The sequence below is a fragment of the Lepisma saccharinum genome, chromosome 19 (genome assembly GCF_977018435.1).
Source record: "Lepisma saccharinum chromosome 19, izLepSacc3.1, whole genome shotgun sequence".
NCBI lineage: Eukaryota > Metazoa > Arthropoda > Insecta > Zygentoma > Lepismatidae > Lepisma > Lepisma saccharinum.
The window spans coordinates 13,855,672-13,862,502 of NC_139247.1; positions in this window are offsets into that span (position 1 = coordinate 13,855,672).

The window sequence follows — 6,831 nt, forward strand, 5'->3', positions numbered from 1 at the left end:
TTATTCACAGAGGCACTGGGACAAAGCGTATGCCCTCGAATGCATACGGGTGGAGGTTTGGTAACATTCGGGGGTATTGTATATCTATTTATTTTGCTGAATCTCAAAGGCAATTAGTTAATTTGCATTTTCACTAAGTAATTACTCACCTAATGTTCAGAAGAGAATATCATCAAATAGTAGATAGTCAAACTGTTTGTTTTACTATTGAACAGTTACGAGTTCGTCAGTTGTATGAGACACTGTGTGGCAAAAGTTGTCAAAGTATGCCTGTCGATAAAGCAGTCCTTTCAGTTTAAGGAAATTTCACAATATTTCAATGATGGCCTTATTCACTCTGATTGTTTGTTGGGTGTCTCTCAGGAAACTTATGTTTCGAAACACGGATCGCTTATGTTAATGCGAAATCACTTACATGAATGACAAGGCTCTTACGACATACATTGCTCAACTTTCTAGATTGACGAGACAAGTGCTCGGAGAGTCAGATATATCCTTTCAATTAAAATATAGATTCCACTCTCTTGCGTTCTTTGTTTCTTTCACGCCCATGCAGGGATTTTAATAAATATTGATGTTTCTAATGATATGTGTGATATGATCCTCCCGAACCATATATAAGATTCGGTGATATTTAATATTATTCTCAATTATTTTGCTTTTCATATTCACTATAAAACGTTATGAAAGTTAAGATATTTAATGATTGACCTAATTACACCATTTTGTCATTCGAAAAGTTTCGTGTTTGTTATTTGCAAGCTTCATGAAAGCAAAATCTTTCATTGTTGACAATGAGTTAAAAATATGTGTTCTCAGTTTTAGAATCAAACTATTATGAAAGCCATAAGAGCTAACTTTCAGTTGAAGTTATTAGTAATATAAGCCTTATGGACATTGTAAAGAAGTTTCTTTAAGAATGTGACAACTTTGCAGTAGAGAAAATTATAGAAACTTCAAGGATCATAATTGTTGTTTTAGACATAGAAAAATGAACCTTATCGAACATACTGTTTAATCTTTAAGATATTGCCATTATACACAAATTAATTATATATGTCACAGCTGTAGCTATGTTTATTTTTGTGTCACAGGAGGCGCACTGCTTGACATGCGGGGTCATAAATACAGCCTCGGAACCTAATTCTGGGGCATTTTCATCACCGACTCCCATGGATTAACATCTTAAATACTCAGCTCCCTATATGCAGGGTTCAAGAACTCGTCTTTGTTTTCAAATTAACTTAGAGACATAGTTATTCTGTCGTATGGGTAGGTTCACCCTGTGGACATGCTAACATGTCACCATACGAAAGAATAAGTTCATTTAAACTTTATTTTGAAGCTTTCTGAAATTTTAAATTATATCTTCGCGAAATAATGTTAAATTTCAACTCAGGACTTACTGTTATTCTGACGCATGGGTAGGTTCGCCCTGTGGACAAGATAACATGTCAACATGCGTGAGATTAAGTTAATTTACGATAATTCAGTTTGATTTCTTCGAAACGTATACGCAATATGCATATGTATTTTTCAATTTTTGCATAATACACAGGACTTAATGTTATTCTGCCGTATGAGTAGGTTCGCACTAACATTCCATCATACGGAAGAATAAGTTCAGATTATTTCGTCTCCATGATTAGGTTATTCATTGTTGATATCTGGAATGTTTAGGTATCGCCCTGTGAACGTGCTAACATGTTTCCTTACCCGATATCAAGTCGATGTCTCTAATATTTTATGAATAATTTTGTACTTCTTCACATATCTTGAAGCCAGACAATAATGTCCAATTTATATTAAATCGGAGTAAATATTCTAAGCCTTTGCCAGTCATGTCAAAGTTATGCTTCATTATGTCAGGGAGCGTTCATAAAGTTCCAAGCCAGCGCCTGGTCGTCTTTAAATAACGGATATGACAGCTCGATCCATGTTCAGTACATGTAATGTAAACTGCAAGACTTGCATAGATTTGATTATGAAGGAAATCTGTTCAGTCCTATGTTTATGGAGATCTGTAACTAAGATGTAAATTTATAAAAGTATGTATCTTGAAAATAAATGATCTTCAGGAAATGAATTGCCCATAAAGAAGCCTACTGAAGACGCAGATTTTCTTCAGAAACAGGTGTTGTTCATTTATCTAATCTCCTTTCCCGTAGCCTATGTCAACATAAATTAAAAGAGTCGAAGCCTCATACCCCACGCACGTCTATTACCATTCCCGTACCTGAGAGGGGTCAGAGTATCTTATTAGCCCACTGTGTTTTAGCCGAGGTGAAAAAACATATGAAATTGGGTATTGGAAGGTGATTGAAGGAAATAGGAAGGTAAGGATGAGGATGGACGATTTGTCTTCGTGTATTTGTTTATGGTATAGCTGCGATTGTATAATTTTTCGAAGGCGATTTATGCTTGAGGACGCTGACGACAGAGGGTGGCCTAAAGGTTCGAAAGAGGAACCGCCACGAAGCCTAGTTCAGTATGAGCAGCCAAAAGTGTCGCGATGGGTGTTTCCGCTCACTTGTCTTCGTCTCCTTCGAAGTTCAGAGCTGGCGATCGAGCGCAGGTCTCTCTCAGTTATGCAGCTAAGCTATGATTTTAAAAGGGTGGTATTTGGTTTTATTTTTATTTTCGTCGTTTTCCTCATCATTAACCCTGCAAGTTTTGTTAAGTATCCTTCCTAATTTTGCTTAACGCTATGCGTCGCTCTTCCTAGTTATTCACCTGTTGATATATGCTGATAGTGAAACACTTCATAGAGTTATGTTTGAAGAAGAAACATGTTTTGGAGAAGCCACCTGTGCGATATTCGATGTTGGCAAAAGCATCTAGGGGATTTCAAATTGTTTCCATAATCAATAGACATATTACCTCGTCGCTCAGAGAGTTTTCTTGGTGGTTGTAAACAACATGAAAGGTGGAAGATTAATATGTTTCTTTGGATACATAGATTTATCCACTACTTTTCTTCTGTAAATATGGTCTAGAAACCCAAGACTTGTTTCCTGGATAACTGTAGTATTTACGATATTTTTATTGTTATCCGCATTGACGCAATTTTTCATTCTACTCTTCTAAATATTCTTAATTAACTAGTTTCAAATTTTTGTTCACAGGTTTATTCAAATATAGTATAGCCTACATGTTGACGTAACCATATTTGGAATATTTATTTACTATGTAGAAGGTGTCTACAAATGACTGGAACTGTTTCTTGATGTTACTGTACGTGTATTATTGAACGGATCATGAAATAACTTTTCAATTTGTAGAGAAACTGAAAATGTTTTGTGACTTATTACAAGTGTTCGATATGTTGCCTCTTTGTGCTTCTGTAAAAATTAACTCTCTAATCAAGTTCTTCCCAAACGTGATGCAGCATGCTAATATGCTCAAAAATGCTATGAAAGTTTTCTTTCCCCAAGATTGGCACATTGTGGCTGTTCATTGTGCTACGAAGACAAAATATAGCTTCAGCACTGAACACAAATTTATCACAAATGTCATCATGCTGTTCGATACCCGGTGGAGGCACATAGTGGTTCGGATCCCATTTTAAACTGTAGGTCCAGTCCCGATTAGGCTTACTGTGCACAAAGTGGACTTAAAACACCAGGTCAACCAACCTATCATGCTGTTCTATAAGCTCGAGTACAAGCTATAAGCTCTGTATTTCCAAGTATCCTACAGCTTTTGACAGGTATAGGATGTAGAATACTTGGTAATACTAGTTTTGCGTTTAATAAATAGCAAACCAGGAAATTTGAAATTCGATAATTACTCCCTTGTCGTAGCAAGATCGTCTTAAAATGACCCCATCAACGGGCATCTTCACCTAGGTAAGGTGATCACACCTTATAAAAACACAAATGGCAGTAAACAACAGCTATTAAAGGAGATGAAAATCCCAGAATTAGAAGAGTATCACTTGAAACACCCATTACAAATTTTAATAGTATATGAACATACATTGAACAGTACATCGCAGGAAATGAGGGAGAGGAAGTGGTTACATAAATATTGCCACTAATATTGTGTATATTGAGAGGAACACAACGCTTGAGCAACCTTGTGTTCTAACGTCACGGCAGAAATCTTTATAATTTTAGGCTAAATGCCTACGTTGTTAGGTTAGGCTAGCTATGTTTAGTTCTCTTAGCCTAAATAATAATTTTTCATTGTATTTATGCTAATGGAACTTAACCTAACAGGCCTAACCTAACCTCTTAGGCATTCCTCGTCTGACGTCAGAACACAAGGTAGCAAAACTGTTGTGCGGCAAACAGAGTCAGGTCAGGTCAAGCAAGAGGCACCAACCAATGAGGTGTTTCTTCACGCAAGTTGGCGTATCACTGGCAACACTTGCATGCTGACAAGTTTCAAGGACAAATAGCACAGGACAAGTTTGCGTGTTCGCTAACAGCACCCACCTGCAAATCCTTCTGTAACTTTGTTCTCTAAGAGCACATGTTCGCTACGAGCACGTTCGCTAACAGCACGCACCGGATATTTATGGGACGTGGAAAGTCAGGTTCAAAATGACTTGCTCCATCTTATGATGAACTTTTAAAGTAGCGAGTTCTTTAAAAAAAACTTGTTGCGTGCAAGAAAAATACAGGGCACATTGTTTTCTCGCGCGCACTTTCCTGACTGTGCAACGTTGCATTCTCGTCATTGGCCTGTTGCCAAGGACACGCTCTACGTGGCCCCTAACGATATCGTTTCTAAAACCGTACACCGTACAGATCTTTCTGATATGGCACTTGTATGAAACTACCTGCCTGAATATACGAGGTGATTGGCCTCTCTTTGCAATGTTCCAATAAAAAAGGATACCCCTCTGTTGGTGCCTGAAATTTGTGTGTCACACAGAACGAGTCTCCGTTACATTCAATATGTGTGCCTGGTGTTAATAGGCCGAGTTGTACAATTAAATGCAAGGGCACGCAGGAAACTGGAATGTATGTAAGACTAAATGAACTTAACATGTTTCCAAAGTTCTCTGGCAATCCAGAAAAATGCAGTCCGCCTAAAATATTAAAAGTTTAACTTCGTACTTGGACTTATTGCAAGTGCTAGATACTCAACGATTGAAGTGTGCATTGCTAATTGCTTCCAGGGACCGGCAGAGGGCTAGTACAATACACACGTTGACACTTTTGTGACACCAAGATTTTGTAAGGGACTCCTTGCAGCACTATTCATCATATTGCTTGACGCAAGCTCAACTTTCCGAACTTAGAAGTGGAAGATATGGCAGTAAGAGTGGTGTTAGTATGGAAGTTTTTGCAGTACGCACTTATTCCACTTATTACAACTTAGTGGAACATCCCAATCAATCTGAAGCTATTGATATCTTGATTAACCATTTGCCCACATCTATCGCTCAGTCGGTAATAGCTGCTAGATTGAACAAGATGGATGATGTAATCGATCTATTGAAAGGATTAGATCTGGTAAATGTGAGATCTAGTAAAATAATCGAGTTGCCTGATGGATTAAACGCTATGAATTTGAAGTCTGGAAAGAATATTTCAAAGAATGATACTTCTAATAGTAAGCGAGGAGTGCAAGCTGTTAATAAACAAAATGAAAAGTCCTTACGTGTTGGTGAACAACGTAATCCATATTCAGTTTCGCAAAATAATGACAACAATGTACGTACAATCTATGCCTGGCAATTCATATTCATCCCACAGTCATGCAACAAGCAGGGGAAATATTAGATTTACGGGAAATAAGAGACCGAGACAAAACTTTGATGCAAGGGCTAGCAACAGTAATTACAGCAATCATTAACTAATTCAACAACTAATTCATTGAACGTTAACGCTCCTAATTTTGACTGTAGGATAACTGCATGTTAACAGTTTGATCAGTGAACATCGGATGTGAGATTAAATGAATGATGCAGGTGATCTTGGACTTTCAGACATTTCTAGCACAAAGTTCAAAAGTTTTAGAACTTTCTTATAAGTTATTATTGTTATTGTCTTATTATTATTATACTGAAAAGCAATAAATGTTCTTAGATTGAATGTTACGGAAAGGAAAATGTTTCGACATTTATGTTCATGTAAAAATATAGTTTCAACTAAGTCTTTGCTATTCGATCTTTTCTCTTGAATATTGTATATGTTCGAGTTAAATGTAAGAAAATCATTTGAGGTTTATAATGATGAATAAGTGTATAATATTGTAATAATAAGTGTTGAAAACACTGAGTCTGTGATAACGACTATCGCCCATAGCTAAACAGCATTAATGTTCAAGAGTTTGAAAAACGTCAGAATTAGATTTTTATTTATTGTCGAGGAGAAATAAATATGATATTTAGCTTTCAAGTGAATAAAAGTCAAGAAGTTTAACTGACGTAATTAATTTCAAAGTAATGGATACTTAGAATTTGAGCTCTAGCCCTAAGAAAGGAAGAGTTTAAATGAGAGGTATTACATTGTAACGTTAAATTGGTAATAATCCTTTATGTAAGGTACCCAGATCTGTGAATGTCTAGGAGGTATGACTCCATGATAGAGAGTGCCTAGGTTCCAAAAGGGAATTTGTCTTAGCTTGCCTTCTTGATAATATGTACTCAGTTTACCTACAAATATTATGAAGAAAACTCCTCGTGTCAAAATGCAATTGCTCTAGGGTGACTCAAAGGTTTCTGAGGACCCGTCGTTTTCTTCCTCGAGGAAGGGCAATGTTGTGACTGTTCGCTACAGCACAAATTTATTTGACTTCTTATGTTCATTTGTAAATGTACAATTAAAATTATTATCTATTTTTAACTTCAAAAGTAAATGTTCAAGTTGCTGTTTA